At 47.1% G+C, this 18,940-nt stretch overlaps 1 protein-coding gene across 1 annotated transcript in view; it reads right to left on the bottom strand.

Annotated features, from left to right (window-relative positions):
• The window catches only part of LOC143767740 (uncharacterized), a 90,587-nt gene extending 72,279 nt beyond the window's left edge, over positions 1–18,308 (bottom strand). The window contains exons 1-2 of the mRNA XM_077256252.1: positions 18,262–18,308; positions 10,251–10,353 (exon numbers count right to left, since the gene is read on the bottom strand). The gene's annotated coding sequence lies outside the window, so the exon portion shown is untranslated. The remainder of the gene's footprint in view (positions 1–10,250; positions 10,354–18,261) is intronic.
• Positions 18,309–18,940: the final 632 nt, after the last annotated feature.

Raw genomic sequence — 18,940 nt, 5'->3', positions numbered from 1 at the left:
CGATGCTTAAATACCTGGTCCCGCCAATATTACCACTTTTCAGATGTGCATAAGATGTCCTCCTGCATAGACTTAATTCTTACAAATATATTTACCCAGACCAAGGGTAAAAATATAAAATTTCTGAAGAAAACTTTATCTGATCATACACCAGGGCTTGCAGAATTTCTCTTGGGCCTGTAACAAAACACTCCGGGATCGCCTTTGCTGGGGTCAAAGGTCACGTGGTTTGTGCATTAAACTCTGAGGCGACAGCAGGTTTCCAAGTAGACTGACCTCAGGTCAGGTTTATTAAAGTGAAAGCAAATACAGAAAACAAAACATAAAAATAAATCCTTGCCTGTCCGGCGCTAACTATACAAATACGTTCCTATCTAACAACTGGGGGGCTTCTCCCACCCAGCTAACATTACACAGGTCACGAGCACAGCTCTCACTCACGTTTGCCTCACACAGACAGGCATTCTGTGTGCCCCAGGCTGACACCTGAAACCTTCAGCTGGTCAGCCTTTATTCCTGCACTTATTAACCCCTCGGTATCCTGAAGATACTGAGCGGCCTAATTCACATAGGACAAATACCTGGGCGAGATATACCTGCCCCCGACTACCAGACCGACATGACTCTTACAGGCCCCTCTCCTGAATTTACTCATCTCTGGAAAAACAATCCAACATTATTTAAAATCCCAGAATTTAAACTCGAAATTGAAAACCTTATAAACAACTACTTTAAAGAAAACTTGAATGACCAGATAGACGCTTTCACACTGTGGAATGCACATAAATCAGTCCTCAGAGGAGGCCTTATTCAGATCTCATCAAGAAACAAAAAATGGAACAAAGAAAAAATTACCAATCTGCAAGCCCAAATAAGTGAAAAAGAGGAACAACAAAATAATCTGAAAGTACCTTCCCCTACTATCCAGGCAGAAATTTTAAATCTAAGACAAAATTTAAGATCTGAAGTTTTCTAAGAATATGAATCAGTCATCAAAGCTTCAAAGTTTATAGTATACTCATCTTTAAACAAGTCAACTAAATACATGATGGCAAAACTCAAAAAAGAAAGAATTAATAGAAGAATAAACAAAATCACCTCCCCTTCAGGCGAAGCCAAGACGCACAAAAGGACATAGTCAAATCCTTTGCAGAGTTCTTTCACAACTTATATAACCTGAAAGATAACCCTTCAACTCCTACCGTAGATCCAAACTCCATTAATGCCTTTTTAACGGAAATCAATCTCCCAAAAATAACTCAGACAGATTTGGAATTTATTAATAGTCCATTCTTAGAGAAAGAGAGAGTTATCACAATCAACAAATTAAAGACTCAAAAAGCACCTGGACCAGATGACTTCTCTAACGAATATTTCAAATCATTCTCGAAATTGTTGGCCCTGTTGTGAACTCTGTTTTCGGGCTACCTCTTGTGGTCACAGGTGGTATTGTGTGAGTTTTGTTTTTGGGCTCCCCCTGGTGGCTTTGTTTGTTATCCTGCGGATCTGTGGCTGGATCAGCTGCCTCGTTATGCACTAGGGAGTTTCCTATTTAGCTCTGCTTCACCTCCACTTGTTGCCGGCTGTCGATGTATTCAGTGCTATTCTGATCTCCCCTGATTATCTTCGTTTTCAGTCTCTTCTGGAGAAGCTAATTTTCAGTTTGATTATTTTTTGCTCATCAGTCTCGAAACAGTGTACTCGGGACAGGGCATCAGCATTCCCCATCTGCACCCTGGGGCGGTGCTCCACCGTGAACGAGTAAGCCTGCAGAGCAAGGAACCACCGGGTTACCCGACTATTACGGTCCTTGTGGAGATGCATCCACTTGAGAGGGGCATGGTCCATGACCAGCCTAAACTTCCTACCTGCCAGGTAATATTTGAGGGAGTCGAGAGCCCATTTGATGGCTAGGCACTCTTTTTCAATCACGGCATACCTCTGCTCATGTACATTCAGTTTCCGACTGAGGTAGAGGACCGGGTTTTCGACTCCGTCCCTTACCTGGGAAAGTACAGCTCCAATACCAGTATCAGAAGCATCCGTTTGCACCACAAACTGGCTGCTGAAATCAGGAGTCACTAGTACGGGCTGAGAGCACAAAGCCCGTTTCAGACTGTGGAAGGCCTCTTCAGCCGCTGAGGTCCATTTTACCATGACGGAATCCCTCCCTTTGGTAAGATCCATCAAGGGGGTAGCCATGGCCGCAAAGTTGGGTATGAACCGGCGATAATAGCCGGCAATGCCCAGGAAAGCTTGAACTTGTTTCTTGTTCACTGGTTGCGGCCAGCCCTGAATTGCCTGTATTTTGTCGATCTGGGGTTTAACCACTCCTCTGCCAATCACGTAGCCCAAGTATCGGGCTTCTTCAAGGCCGATGTGACATTTCTTAGGATTCGCCGTTAAGCCTGCGTCTCTCAGGTCATCAATCACCGCCTGTACCTTCCGGAGGTGAGCTTCCCAGTCCACGCTGTAAATTATGATGTCGTCTAGGTAGGCAGAGGCGTACTGCCTGTGGGGCCTCAAGACTCGATCCATCAATCTCTGGAACGTTGCTGGGGCTCCGTGAAGTCCAAACGGCATGTAGATATACTGGAACAGCCCTTCCGGTGTAGCAAATGCCGTCTTCTCTCTGGCCGCCTCGGCCAGAGGGATCTGCCAGTACCCCTTTGTTAGATCCAGGGTCGTAATATATCGGGCTTTACCCAGCCGATCGATCAACTCATCGACCCGGGGCATAGGGTAGGCATCAAATTTAGAAACCGCATTCAGTTTCCGAAAGTCATTGCAAAACCGTATAGAGCCATCCGGCTTAGGTACCAACACGATTGGACTGGACCAGGCGCTGTGCGACTCTTCAATGACTCCTAAGTCCAACATGGCCTTCACCTCCCGGGAGACGGCTTCACGGCGTGCTTCTGGAATCCGGTATGGCTTCACATGAACTGTGACACCAGGCTCTGTGACAATCTCATGTTTCACTAGCCTAGTCTGGCCAGGTTTTTCCGAGAAAAACTGTTGGTTCTGTAACAAAAACTGCTTAACCTCAGATTTTTGTCGTTCAGAGAGAGTCTCGGCAATCTGCACCTCCGGTATGGTAGGTGAGCAAACCGGACGGGGCAGATCCGCTGTTAGGGCAGCGCGGTCTTTCCAGGGTTTTATCAGATTCACATGATAAATCTGCTCTGGTTTTCTCTTACCAGGCTGGTGCACTTTATAGTTCACTTCTCCAACTCGTTCCATGACCTCAAAGGGGCCCTGCCATTTTGCCAGAAATTTACTATCCACCGTAGGGATTAGGATCAACACCCTATCCCCGGGTGCAAACGTACGGACCTTGGCGCCTCTATCATAACTTTGCCTCTGGGCTCCCTGGGCCTGTAACATATGTTCCCTAACAAGGGGCATGACAGCAGCAATCCGGTCCTGCATTTGCGTTACATGGTCTATCACCGTTTTAAAGGGAGTGACTTGACCTTCCCAGGTTTCTTTTGCGACGTCCAACAGTCCACGGGGACGACGGACATATAATAGCTCGAAAGGCGAGAATCCTGTGGAAGACTGGAGAACTTCCCTAATGGCAAACAGCAAATAGGGTAACAAGTAATCCCAGTTCTTCCCATCTTTGTCTATCGCCTTCCGGAGCATCTGTTTTAAGGTTTTATTGAACCGCTCAACCAGGCCATCTGTTTGAGGGTGATAGACAGATGTACGCAACTGGTCTATTTGTAAGAGCCTGCAGAGCTCCTTCATCACCCTTGACATAAAGGGAGTCCCCTGGTCGGTGAGTATCTGTTTTGGAAATCCCACCCGACTAAACACTTGTACCAACTCTTTGACAATCGTTTTGGTAGCAGTGTTACGCAAAGGGATGGCTTCGGGGTAACGAGTGGCATAGTCCATGATGACGAGGATATGTTGATGCCCACGTGCGGACCGGGGAAGGGGCCCAACCAAATCCATCCCAATTCTCTCAAACGGGACCCCAATAATAGGGAGGGGTACCAAAGGGCTACAGAACCGAGGTTTAGGTGCCGAGATTTGGCACTCTGGACAGGACTCACAATAGTTACGCACATCATTGTGTATTCCGGGCCACACAAAACAATGCAATATCCTTTCTGTGTTTTTTTGTACCCCCAGATGTCCCCCCATTATATGTCCGTGGGCCAGGTCCAGTACCTTCCGCCGATAAGGTTTGGGTACCACTAACTGTTGCACAGTGTCTTCCCCTTTTTTTTCTACCTGGTAGAGTAAATCATTCTCAAGAACCATGTACGGGTACGCTAGCCTAGTGTCAGGTTCTACGGGTACGGGTACGCTATCTATCACTTTTACATTTTTCCTAGCCTGAGTCAGGGTAGGATCTTTCATTTGTGGAAGTCATCCAACTGAACTCCCAAATCGGGTAGGCAGGGTGCTGGATGGCTGTCTGCCTCCGCCTCTCGCTGAGTTTCCTCAGTTTCCTGAGTTTCCCCCGCCATAACTGAGAAGGGGAACTGAAGGTTAGATTCAATAACCTCCCCAGCAACATCTTCCTGTGGGGTCTCGTCTAGGAACTCGGGACCTCCAGATGGCATGGGGGAAGATTCACGGTTACAGCTACCGTGAAGGAGCAACTGATTCTCCCACAACTGCCAGAAATGAGGAAAATCCCTGCCCAGGATTATATCATGTAACAATGCGGGAACGAGTCCCACTTTGTGTTGCACAGACCCATAGGGAGTGGAGATACATATGACCGCTGTAGGATATGAGCAGGTGTCACCATGCACACACGTTACAGAAAATTTATCAGACGGACCTGATGGAAGTGCCACCAGACTGGCTTTCACCAGAGTCACCACACTTCCAGAGTCTAGCAATGCCACAACATTTTTCCCATCTACAGACAATTCACGCAGGTGTTTCGCTGTATCATTTTGACCCACATTCACACTTACTAGCCGTGTAACCAAAGACATGCGTTTCTTAGAGTCCGTAACGTCGCACTGCATGGGTTCAGTGGTAACAGGACAGTTCGCAGAAACATGGCCCTTCTCATGGCAACGGAAACACCTAACAGGCCCCCTATTGAAACCAGAGTCCGACACCCTTGATCTCGGGGTGCGAGCAGTCCCGTGTTCCTCCCCCACAGTTTTTGGCAATTTTCCTTCCCCCGCAGTCCCTGGAACAGTCTTACCGGTTCCACGAGGAGGAGGTACAGTTCGTGTAGTAGCGGTATCATCAGGAAGTCCTTCCGCCACGGAATAACGCTCCACCAAGTCCACCAATTGATCCGCTGTCGCGGGATTTCCTTGGCTCACCCACTTTTTCAGCGCCGGTGGTAGTACTCTCAGGTACTTGTCCAGAACGATCCGCTGGATTATCTGTTATGGTTCTCAATGGCAAGAGAACATAGCCCAGCAAACATAAGAACTAGCTCTTGGAAGGATGGAAACTAAACTGACCATGAACTAAACCTGTCGCACAACTAACAGTAGCCGGGTAGCGTTGCCTTACGTTTTATCCCTAGACGCCCAGCGCCGGCCGGAGGACTAACTAATCCTGGCAGAGGATAATATAGTCCTGTCTCACCTCTAGAGAAATTTCCCCGAAAGGCAGACAGAGGCCCCCACATATATTGGCGGTGATTTTAGATGAAATGACAAACGTAGTATGAAAATAGGTTTAGCAAAATTGAGGTCCGCTTACTAGATAGCAGGAAGACAGAAAGGGCACTTTCATGGTCAGCTAAAAACCCTGTCAAAACACCATCCTGAAATTACTTTAAGACTCTAGTATTAACTCATAACATCAGAGTGGCAATTTCAGATCACAAGAGCTTTCCAGACACAGAAACGAAACTACAGCTGTGAACTGGAACAAAATGCAAAAACAAACGAGGACTAAAGTCCAACTTAGCTGGGAGTTGTCTAGTAGCAGGAACATGCACAGAAAGGCTTCTGATTACAATGTTGACCGGCATGGAAGTGACAGAGGAGCAAGGCTAAATAGCGACTCCCACATCCTGATGGAAACAGGTGAACAGAGGGGATGATGCACACCAGTTCAATTCCACCAGTGGCCACCGGGGGAGCCCAAAATCCAATTTCACAACAATTATCTCCGGAGTTGTCAGTAACTCGGGTTGCAGCCATTTCTTTATCAAGTAGATCAGGTCGAACATCTGCGATCGCGGCGGTTTATCTGGCTGATAGGTCCACTGATGTACCCTCTGTGCACGGACAGCCGTCGTCACACCCAGCCAAGCCAGGACCTCAGCTTTCAACCTCTCAAAGTCCTGAGCGACTTCCGGGTCCAAGTCATGGTAAGCTTTTTGGGCCTCACCGGAGAGAAACAGAGCAATTAGATCGGCCCATCGTTCCTTCGGCCACTTCTCTCTCAACGCTGTCCACTCAAATGTTGTCAGGTACGCCTCGACGTCATCTTCTGCGGTCAGTTTTTGCCAGTACCGACTCACATGGATTCTCCTGGACTCTGCTTCCGGGTTAGCCTCAGGCATGCTCACCAAGCGCTGCGCCACCTGTTGGAGAAGCTGGCGGTCTGCAGTCGTCACGTCCACCAACTCCTTCAGCTGTGCGGCCATCAAGCGGTTAGCTTCCTGCTGTACGGCAGCGGACTGTACTAGGGCTTTCACCACGTCTTCCATACTGTCGCCTGTGCCACGGAGTGCCCGCGTTCTCCACCACAATGTAACAAAACACTCCGGGATCGCCTTTGCTGGGGTCAAAGGTCACGTGGTTTGTGCATTAAACTCTGAGGTGACAGCAGGTTTCCAAGTAGACTGACCCCAGGTCAGGTTTATTAAAGTGAAAGCAAATACAGAAAACAAAACATAAAAATAAATCCTTGCCTGTCCGGCGCTAACTATACAAATACGTTCCTATCTAACAACTGGGGGGCTTCTCCCACCCAGCTAACATTACACAGGTCACGAGCACAGCTCTCACTCACGTTTGCCTCACACAGACAGGCATTCTGTGTGCCCCAGGCTGACACCTGAAACCTCCAGCTGGTCAGCCTTTATTCCTGCACTTATTAACCCCTCGGTATCCTGAAGATACTGAGCGGCCTAATTCACATAGGACAAATACCTGGGCGAGATATACCTGCCCCCGACTACCAGACCGACATGACTCTTACAGGCCCCTCTCCTGAATTTACTCATCTCTGGAAAAACAATCCAACATTATTTAAAATCCCAGAATTTAAACTCAAAATTGAAAACCTTATAAACAACTACTTTAAAGAAAACTTGAATGACCAGATAGACGCTTTCACACTGTGGAATGCACATAAATCAGTCCTCAGAGGAGGCCTTATTCAGATCTCATCAAGAAACAAAAAATGGAACAAAGAAAAAATTACCAATCTGCAAGCCCAAATAAGTGAAAAAGAGGAACAACAAAATAATCTGAAAGTACCTTCCCCTACTATCCAGGCAGAAATTTTAAATCTAAGACAAAATTTAAGATCTGAAGTTTTCTAAGAATATGAATCAGTCATCAAAGCTTCAAAGTTTATAGTATACTCATCTTTAAACAAGTCAACTAAATACATGATGGCAAAACTCAAAAAAGAAAGAATTAATAGAAGAATAAACAAAATCACCTCCCCTTCAGGCGAAGCCAAGACGCACAAAAGGTCATAGTCAAATCCTTTGCAGAGTTCTTTCACAACTTATATAACCTGAAAGATAACCCTTCAACTCCTACCGTAGATCCAAACTCCATTAATGCCTTTTTAATGGAAATCAATCTCCCAAAAATAACTCAGACAGATTTGGAATTTATTAATAGTCCATTCTTAGAGAAAGAGAGAGTTATCACAATCAACAAATTAAAGACTCAAAAAGCACCTGGACCAGATGACTTCTCTAACGAATATTTCAAATCATTCTCGAAATTGTTGGCCCTGTTGTGAACTCTGTTTTCGGGCTACCTCTTGTGGTCACAGGTGGTATTGTGTGAGTTTTGTTTTTGGGCTCCCCCTGGTGGCTTTGTTTGTTATCCTGTGGATCTGTGGCTGGATCAGCTGCCTCGTTATGCACTAGGGAGTTTCCTATTTAGCTCTGCTTCACCTCCACTTGTTGCCGGCTGTCGATGTATTCAGTGCTATTCTGATCTCCCCTGATTATCTTCGTTTTCAGTCTCTTCTGGAGAAGCTAAGTTTCTGTTTGATTATTTTTTGCTCATCAGTCTGCAATATGATTTCAGTGTATGATGAGTTTAGTCCAGCTTGCTAATATGTGAGTTCTTGCTGCTGGTAAGCTCTGGGGTACGGAGTTGCTTCCCCCGCACCGTTAGTTGGTGCGGGGGCTCGAGCAATCTCTGTGTGGATATTTTGCTTAGGGTTTTCTATTGACCGCACAGCTCCCTTCCTATTTTCTGCTATCTAGTGTTAGTGGGCCTCATTTGCTAAATCTATTTAATCTCTGCGTTTGTGCTTTCCCCTTAACTCACCGTTAATATTTGTGGGGGGCTTTTCTATATCTTTGGGGTCATTTCTCTGAGGCAAGTAAGGACTTTACTTTCCCTCTAGGAATAGGTAGTTTCTCAGGCCGTGAAGAGACATCTAGGATTTCCAGGTAACGTTCCACGGCTGCCTATAGTTGTTTGCGGATAGGATCAGGTTGCGGTCAATCCAGATACCACTTCCCCAGAGCTGGTCGTCGGTTTAGTTACTTAGCTAGTCAAACTTGCGATCCTTGCCACTAGGATCATAACATGGCCCCACATCTGGTCTCTGCCTTTGAATTGGCATCCTCTGGGGGTTCATTCCCCAAAGATGTTGGAGGCAGTGATTATTATGATCCCAAAGGCGGGGGGGGAGACCCTGAGAGGGTACAGATCTACAGACTTATTAACAATGATATTAAACTCTACTCCAAAATACTTGCGAATCGTTTAAAGTACATTCTCCCTTATCTACTGTCAGACGACCAAAATGGCTTTACAGAAGGACGTCAAGCGTCAGATGGGACCAGAAGGGTAAATTTAATTAACATAGCTAAAACTTCAAAATCCCAAGCGGTCTTTCTGGCATTAGGTGCAGAAAAGGCCTTTCACAGGTTGAACTAGTCACATTTGAAGGCAACTCTTAATAAACTTGGCTCTGATCACAAATTCCTGTCCTCGGTCTTTGCACTTTATTCAGGCCCAGGGGCTACAATTTACACCAATAACTCATTATCAGAGCCAATACCCATTTCCAACAGGACGAGACAGGTATGTCCTTTGTCACCCCTGTTGTTTGTTCTTGCTATATAGCCCCTAGCCGAAAGAATTGGAATGAATATAGACATTCAAGGATTTAATTTGCCGTCACGTCACTTTAAATTAGGATTGTTTGCGAATAACCTTTTCCTCACGTTACTTGAACCCACAAAATCTATCAAAGCCCTTTCTCTAGAACTGGAGTTATTCTCCAAAGACTCATACTTTAAAATTAACTCCCATAAATCCAAGTTCCTGACCTTTAACATGAGTGACTCTGAGATTGAAAATGAAAAGAAACAAACGGAATTGACATGGGAGAGAATGGGGATAACCTATCTAGGAATCAGTATAGCAGACACGATTAACGCAACCGTTAGGATCTACCTGGATAATATACTTAACACTGTTTCCCAAGATATCTCATATTTTGCGCAATCAGATCTCTCTATATTTGGAAAAATACTAACACTCAAGTCCTTTATTTTACCCAAGGTCCTTTATGTTTTCAGGACCCTCCCAGTAGTCCTTCCATCCATAAGATCCAAAGTCTAATATATTCTTTCATATGGAACGGTAGGAGGGCTAGGGTGTCGTGAGACATTCTCCATAAACACAAAGGTAGAGGAGGCGCAGGTTTGCCAAATGTGCACGTGTACTACTTGGCTTCATTAGTCAAGCAAAGCTGGCACTGGTTTAATAACACCAAGGTGCACCCCTCTTGGTTTTGCCTGGAGAGGGACGTCAGTAATATGGACTCTGTTTGGGAACTTTTTTCAATTTCCTGTTCCATAAATCACAAAAGGAACCATCCCATCCCATTTTTCTTTTTTTTTTCTTTTTTTGTTAAACCATACAAAAACTTTAATAAAATTGAACAAGTTACGAAATTTCCTCTACACTTATTAGCTTTAATATTTAACCTCCGTCTGACCGAATCATGGAACAAATCTGGCATTAGGAGAATTGGGAATATTCACAATGGGATTAAATTCCTTACATTCAGTGAGATAAAATCTTAATACAACTTACCCTCTTCTGAACTGGTCCTTTTTACTATGCTGAAGGACAGTATACAAAAACTCCTGACCGGTAAGCCTTGAATCTTGTAGTCCTTTCTTCACTGCTGTGCAACCTAAACAATAAAAACATTTGGAGCCGAAGTTACTTATCTAGTTACTTTATCAAGGACAATGTTAGCTCTAAAAACGTATATATGAAGAGGTGGGAGTCCGACCTTGGTACAGACTTGCGAACTGAACAATGGGACAGCGCTATAAAAAACACAAACCAGTCAAACATATCAATGGCGTTCCATGAGTCCTATTGTAAAATAATGACAAGATGGTATCTCACTCCCATCAGATTGTCACATATAAACCAGGAATACTCTCCCTTATGTTGGAGAGACTGCGAAAATAAAAAATCTCTGGTTCCAGGTATCGCGCCATATTAACTCCTTTTCTGAAAACTTTATGATCACCCCTCAAAGGGGGCTTCTTTCCCTTGACGTGGAGCAATTTGACCCCTCGGTTAGATATGTCATCATACAGACCCTCCTAGTTGTCAAAAATGCATTGGCATTCTGGTGGGAAAAAAAACGAAACACCCAAATTCTCAGATATTTTGAACAAAATTCACCAACATAGCGCTCTGGAATGGAGATTTGTGGCTAACAATAGCAGTGTTTACAAACATTCTAAGAAATGGAAGATCTGGAACAGCAAATTTAAAGGGAACCTGTCACCTGAATTTGGCGGGACCAGTTTTGGGTCATATGGGCGGGGTTTTCGGGTGTTTAATTCACCCTTTCCTTACCCGCTGGCTGCATGCTGGCCTTAATATTGGATTGAAGTTCATTCTCTGTCCTCTGGAGTACACGCCGGCGCAAGGCAATATCGCCCATATGACCCAAAACTGGTCCTGCCAAATTCAGGTGACAGGTTCCCTTTAAGGTTTAAAATTGCCATTTTGTGCCTCTTTCCTCGGAATTGTATACATTTAAGTATGACATCTACATACAACATTCTTCAAATTGCAAATCGGTACTTGTTTGTTAGAGACTGTTATTAGGGTTCTCTAATTTTGTTGATCCCTTCCTCTGACCACTGTTAACCCTTCCCTTCCCCTCCCTCATTTCCCTAATCCCAGTTTTTAATACAAAACCTAAAAAATAAATTTAAAAAAGAAAAATGAAAATATGGGACTAGTGTATGGAATGTTACTGTGCAAAAAGAGAAATAATAAGAGTGCAGATGTGCTGCTAAGTACTAAACTGAAAATTATTCCAATTGTAAAAGATGCTTTTTGCTGTTATTGTGAACAGTTAAGCAAGTTAAAGATTAAATGATGTCTAAAGGTACCGTCACATTAAGCGACGCTGCAGCGATAGCGACAACGATGCCGATCGCTGCAGCGTCGCTGTTTGATCGCTGGAGAGCTGTCATACAGACCGCTCTCCAGCGACCAACGATGCCGAGGTCCCCGGGTAACCAGGGTAAACATCGGGTTGCTAAGCGCAGGGCCGCGCTTAGTAACCCGATGTTTACCCTGGTTACCAGCGTAAAAGTAAAAAAAACAAACAGTACATACTCACCTGCGCGTCCCCCAGCTTCTGCTTCCTGACACTGACTGAGCTCCGGCCCTAACAGCACAGCGGCTTTCACTTTCACTTTAGGGCCGGCGCTCAGTCAGTGTCAGGAAGCAGACGCTGGGGGAGGTATGACGCTGGGTGAGTATGTACTGTTTGTTTTTTTTACTTTTACGCTGGTAACCAGGGTAAACATCGGGTTACTAAGCGCGGCCCTGCGCTTGGTAACCCGATGTTTACCCTGGTTACCAGTGTAAAACATCGCTGGTATCGTTGCTTTTGGTGTCAAACACAACGATACACGGCGATCGGACGACCAAATAAAGTTCTGGACTTTATTCAGCGACCAGCGACATCACAGCAGGATCCTGATCGCTGCTGCGTGTCAAACTAAACGATATCGCTAGCGAGGACGCTGCAACGTCACGGATCGCTAGCGATATCGTTTAGTGTGACGGTACCTTAAAAGGCCTAAAGTTAAATATGACACATTTCCTTTGTATTTTAGGTATATATATATATATATATATATATATATATATATATATATATATATATATATACACTCACCGGCCACTTTATTAGGTACACCATGCTAGTAACGGGTTGGACCCCCTTTTGCCTTCAGAACTGCCTCAATTCTTCGTGGCATAGATTCAACAAGGTGCTGGAAGCATTCCTCAGAGATTTTGGTCCATATTGACATGATGGCATCACACAGTTGCCGCAGATTTGTCGGCTGCACATCTCAAAGATGCTCCATACAAGGCAGGATGGATCCATGCTTTCATGTTGTTTACGCCAAATTCTGACCCTACCATCCGAATGTCGCAGCAGAAATCGAGACTCATCAGACCAAGCAACGTTTTTCCAATCTTCTACTGTCCAATTTCGATGAGCTTGTACAAATTGTAGCCTCAGTTTCCTGTTCTTAGCTGAAAGGAGTGGTACCCGGTGTGGTCTTCTGCTGCTGTAGCCCATCTGCCTCAAAGTTCGACGCACTGTGCGTTCAGAGATGCTCTTAGGCCTACCTTGGTTGTAACGGGTGGCGATTTGAGTCCCTGTTGCCTTTCTATCAGCTCGAACCAGTCTGCCCATTCTCCTCTGACCTCTGGCATCAACAAGGCATTTCCGCCCACAGAACTGCCGCTCACTGGATTTTTTTTCTTTTTCGGACCATTCTCTGTAAACCCTAGAGATGGTTGTGCGTGAAAATCCCAGTAGATCAGCAGTTTCTGAAATACTCAGACCAGCCCTTCTGGCACCAACAACCATGCCACGTTCAAAGGCACTCAAATCACCTTTCTTCCCCATACTGATACTCGGTTTGAACTGCAGGAGATTGTCTTGACCATGTCTACATGCCTAAATGCACTGAGTTGCCGCCATGTGATTGGCTGATTAGAAATTAAGTGTTAACAAGAAGTTGGACAGGTGTACCTAATAAAGTGGCCAGTGAGTGTATATGTAGCACCCCCACCGCCGCAGGGCCGTAGGGACTACCCGGTACCGGGCCTCTGAGTCTCTGCTCTGGGGTTGTCACGGTGGCTAGGCCCGGTCCGTGACCCTGCCGAGGGGCGTACAGTGATAGATATGATGTAGATGGTGGTGATGAGGCTGTAGTGGTGCAGTGCAGTAAATAACGAGGACACCAGGTTGCAGTCTCTTTACCTCTTTACTGAAGATCTCTGGGTCCTCAGTCCAGAACACGGTTCACCAGGCTGCGCAAGTCCGGCCGGTCCAATAGCACCTCCAGAGTTCCCTTCACAGGTGGAAATCGGTGCCTTCCTTCTAGCGCTATGTGTTGTGGTCCTTCCCTGCTGTGCTTACGGAAAGTCCCCACAACTGTTGTGTCTGTTTCTTAAGTTCCCTCACAACTCGATTAGATGATGTTCTGCTAATCCTCCGTCCCTCCCTGTTGTTCTGGTTGGGACGGCACCCGTTTGACGGGTAGGCTCGGAGCTCTTCCGGGACCCTAGAATCGCCCCTCTCCACAAGTTGCCCCCCAAGACTGCATAGGTGATTAAAGTTAGACAGCCCGCCTTAGACTGACTGTCCTGCCGCTGTTTGGAGTATTGCTTGAAGCTGAATGTTATGATACTCCCTCGGCGTTCCGGCCACCGGTAGTGCGCCTCAGTAGGATGTTGCTTCGGTCTTACAGCACGACTCCTACTGGTATTTCTCCTTTTGATCTCGTTTCTCACTCAGCACAATCTATCTCTCTTCTAATCCTTCCTTGGGCACCGCCGCTACCCAGAGCAGGCACGGTCCCGTTACGTTCGTTCAAGTTGCCAAGCCTCTGTCAGGATCCCACCCCTGACAGAGACCCTACTGTATCTTCCCCTACAACACCCTCTGCCACAAGGTGTTGCCTGGTTCCAACCCAGTCAGCTTTCTCATCTAACTTCCTGCCTGACCCCCAGTTTACCCACTATGGTGGGGAGTGGCCTAGTGAATAGAACCCTTAGCTCCCCCCCGGAGGCCCGGCTGTGAAATGTATTGGTGTCTGTGATACCTGATCAGATGAACTCCTTCAGTGCCATCAGACGTACCATAGCTCCCCTTAGTGGCGGAGCCACAGTACTGCAACGACCAGGACTCTGGGGCGCTGCACTCCCCCCTGGTTAAACACAGTACTCCGGGACTGAGAAGAAAACAACAATACAGGTTAGCAAAAAGACATACAATTTTTGTGAGTGCAATAACAGTAAGCATGTTTAAACAGGCTTCCCTTTATGGGAGGTAAGGACACTTGAACGTTACAAACATGGTTAAATATCATAGCAACGTGCTATAAATAACTTTTCTTACCCAACCGGGTATTCTACTAAGTGCAAAATTGTTGAACAATAATTTAACATTGCCTTTAAGGACATACACTCTGAATCCACTAAAGACCTTCCTATAATCACATTATAAGGTAATTTAACTTTTCCATTCTCCTTCTTTAAATCTGCAGGACCGCCTGTCCTAACGGCACCAGACCTACTGCCTCTCCTTTCCATGCAGGACCGGGGCGTTCAGCCCGGGCCTACTGCCTTTTCCACTACTATACACAGTATAGAGCATAACATTTCTTTCAGTTTAAGAGCACTGAGCCATCTCTACATGACTCCTATGAGGACTCAGGGTTTACCTTCCATCCTAACTATCTATCAACGTTATCAACCATTTTCTTTATATAACATCAAACCTTCTCATTATCTTTCTCACTTTTTCTTTTCAGAGAACATCATCAGCATTTCTTCACAATTAACTAGTTGAATACATATAACTTACTCGTGTAAACATTATCATCACTTTCTTTCGTCAAAACATTATTGCTACCTGTCTTAAAGCAATATCATCGTTTAAGTGCGACAAATGAACATCCCCCTTAAGAGAGGACCAAGTCTCTATGAGGTAGCACGCCTTCTCAAGCTACCAGTCCATACTCAGCAAAGGTTCCAGTGTGGTATCTTCACAAAGAGTCCTTCTTTAAGTAAAACCAGTAGGGAGCACCTTTAATAAGGTGCAAACTATGTACAAAAAGTTCGTATCATGCACTGTTCATGATTTCAGCAGTTCTTTTCAACTAAAACTTGTGCAAAAACTTTGGAAAAACAAACAAAAACAGAACAATAGGGATCCCGGGTCAACAGAAGGATCCCCTTAAGAGTTAACCCTGGACGGGTCTAGCAGCAAAACAGGAAACGACCAAACAGTTAAGAAACTATGTACATATTCATGGTATCGAGGTTTATTCTTCCAAGTCTGGGGGTGGCTTCCGTGAGCACCGCCCTCCTCCCGCCACCACATAAAGGGCATCTGCACCCCGGATTGGGGTCTGGGTACTCACGGTTCTCCTCGGAGTGATGGTCCGTAAACATTTGGCACACAGGGAGATTGGGGCAATGACCGCTGATCTCGGTGAATCATCGGAGGATGGTACTGTCACTTCTGGCTTGTATCTGCGCACGTGCGGGGCATACCACCCCTTATCTCCCCAGTGGCGAGTGTACCGAACTCGGTCTCCTGGGTAGAGATCCCGGCCTGGGTGTCCCTCAATGAGGTGCGCCTCTACATCCCGCCGGGTGACAAACACTTCCAAGGCAAGACCGGGCTCCTTAATGAAGCCCCAACCTCCCTGCAGCCGGAAGGTGCTGATCATGCCATAGCGCTGCGGGCCCCAGTTCTCCTCAGCAGCCTGCCTGACCTGGGCTTTGATTTGGAGGTCCTTCTCCCGCTCAGCCTGACGCCGGAGCTCCTTCTTGCGGGCCCACTCCTCTTCTTGCTGGCGCAGCTGCTGGCGGTATTCCCTCTGGCGGATGACCTCAATACTCTCCCCTTCCTCCTGGGCACCCCCTGGAAACCCCATCAGGTTGGTGGTGGCCGCGCGGGTCCACTTGAAGGTTACCCATTCTCCCTGGAGCTGCGGGGGCTGCTTGATGGGTCGCAGGGGGCTATCGGCTGTCTGCAGGGTTTCCCAGGGCCTCTCGCACTCAATGCGGCTACACACCCGTCCGGGTGGTCGTGGTGGGGGCGAGTCTACATCCACCAGCAGGGGCTCTTCAATCGCCACGCCCGGGTTGGCGCCGTTACCTGCTTCCGCCGCATCTCCAGTGCCGGTCTCCTCTGTGGTCGGCTGCGGGATCGATGCTTGGTGCGGTTGCGGCTCCTCACTAGGGATGGCTGCTCGCTGACAGAGACTCCGGAACTGCCGGCACAGCTCCTCCACCTCTGCCCCGAGGATCTCCTGATTAGCGCAGCCTGGTACGAACTCCGTCGGCTCCCATTGGTGGGGCCTGATACGGGTCTTCTCTCCCTCTCCGGGGTGACTTCCGCGCTCCATGCTGCCAATCGGATTCTGCCTCGTGGCATCCAGAGGCTCTTGCTCCTCCCCGTCCGGAGGACGGCCTTCCTCTCCTCCACCATCCCACACTAGGAGGCGGGCCCTTCTCCTTGATGGGCATATTTTCTGAACATAGTAGTATCTGTGAGGGGTGGGCTCCATCTTCGCGCCGCTCTTCCAAGCTACGCCCACGATGACACACCCCATGTTCCCTGCGCGCCACATAGTACTATAATGGCGACGGTTTTGGCGGGGAATGTCATAGCACCGTCTTTGTAACATAATACAGTCCTAGCACAATAAATCTCAGTTCCAAGGCACACATGACCTGATTCTTCAGGCTTAAGTAGATCCTGTTCGTGACGCCAAGTTGTAGCGCCCCCACCGCCGCAGGGCCGTAGGGACTACCCGGTACCGGGCCTCTGAGTCTCTGCTCTGGGGTTGTCACGGTGGCTAGGCCCGGTCCGTGACCCTGCCGAGGGGCGTACAGTGATAGATATGATGTAGATGGTGGTGATGAGGCTGTAGTGGTGCAGTGCAGTAAATAACGAGGACACCAGGTTGCAGTCTCTTTACCTCTTTACTGAAGATCTCTGGGTCCTCAGTCCAGAACACGGTTCACCAGGCTGCGCAAGTCCGGCCGGTCCAATAGCACCTCCAGAGTTCCCTTCACAGGTGGAAATCGGTGCCTTCCTTCTAGCGCTATGTGTTGTGGTCCTTCCCTGCTGTGCTTACGGAAAGTCCCCACAACTGTTGTGTCTGTTTCTTAAGTTCCCTCACAACTCGATTAGATGAGGGTGTCTGTCCCCCGGCGTTCTGCTTCTCTCCACTGTGTAAGCACAGCGGCCGGAAAGCACAGCGGTGACGTCAGACGTCACCGCTGTGCTCGCTTTCTGGCTGGCCGGCGCTCACAGTGCAGAGAAGCTGAGACACCGGAGGACAGACACCGGAATGTGAGTATGTACTGTTTGGTTTTTTTACGTTTACGCTGGTAACCACGGTAAACATCGGGTTACTAAGCGCGGCCCTGCGCTTAGTTACCCGATGTTTACCCTGGTTACAAGCGAACACATCGCTGGATCGCTGTCACACACAACGATCCAGCGATGTCAGCGGGTGATCAAGCGACGAAAGAAAGTTCCAAACGATCTGCTACGACGTACGATTCTCAGCAGGATCCCTGATCGCTGCTGCGTGTCAGACACTGCGATATCGTAACGATATCGCTAGAACGTCACGAATCGTACCGTCGTAGCGATCAAAATGGCACTGTGTGACGGTACCCTTAGGGTTATCGCTTGTTCACTATCATTGTTAGGAAAGGCCAGATGATGCAAATTTCCCAACTCTGTAAAAACCCAGCCTCCTCTAACCTTGTGCCAAAAAGCAGCAGCCATGGGTTCTAAGCAGCTGCCGAGCACTCTGAAAATGGTGGAGGCCCACGAAGCAGGAGGATATAGGAAGATAACAAAGCATTTTCAAGTTGCCCTTTCCTCAGTCCTAAATGTAATTAAGAAATAGCAGTTACCAGGAACAGTGGAGGTCAAGATAAGGTCTGGAAGACCAAACAATATACAGTATTTCTAATATTAATGCACCATTAATGGGGAATCTCCACATACCTTCACTTGCACACCACATATACGGCAGTTCTGTGCGCACAGGACCTGTGATGAGGACACAGGAGGGGAGGAGTCAGGGGTCACATGATCAGGGGCCTCAGTATATGCAGGACTCTGCTGTGCTGGTTATAATGTTTCCTGATGAGCTGATGTTTATGTGTGGGGTCAGGAGGGGTTTACATTGTGGATGTAGCTGCTAACTACAGACCTGTCTCTAACCTTTCCTTCATCTCTAAACTCCTGGAACGCTTGGTCCACTCCCGTCTAATCTGCTATCTCTTGGATAACTCTCTTCTAACTGCCCTAACTAAAGTGATCTAATGACAGCTAATTCCTAAGGTCATTGCTCTCTGCTGATTCTCCTGGATCTCTGCTGCATTTGACACTGTGGATCACCAGCTCCTTCTCACTATTCTCCACTCTATTGGCCTCAAGGACACAGCCCTCTCCTGGTTCTCCTCCTACCTCTCTGATCGCTCCTTCACTGTATCTTTTGCCAACTCCTCTTCCTCTCCTCGTCCCCTTACTATCGGGGTTCCGCAGGGCTCAGTCCTGGGCCCCCTCCTTTTCTCTCTATACACGGCCCCTATTGGACAATCAGATTTGGGTTCTAGTATCATCTCTATGCTGAGGACACCCAATTATACACTTCTTCTCCTGACATCACACACCTATCATA

This window comes from Ranitomeya variabilis, chromosome 4, assembly GCF_051348905.1.
Source record: "Ranitomeya variabilis isolate aRanVar5 chromosome 4, aRanVar5.hap1, whole genome shotgun sequence".
In the NCBI taxonomy this organism is placed as follows: Eukaryota; Metazoa; Chordata; class Amphibia; order Anura; family Dendrobatidae; genus Ranitomeya; species Ranitomeya variabilis.
Note: the sequence above shows the minus strand (reverse complement) of the source record. Positions and strands in the feature narration are given on the sequence as shown.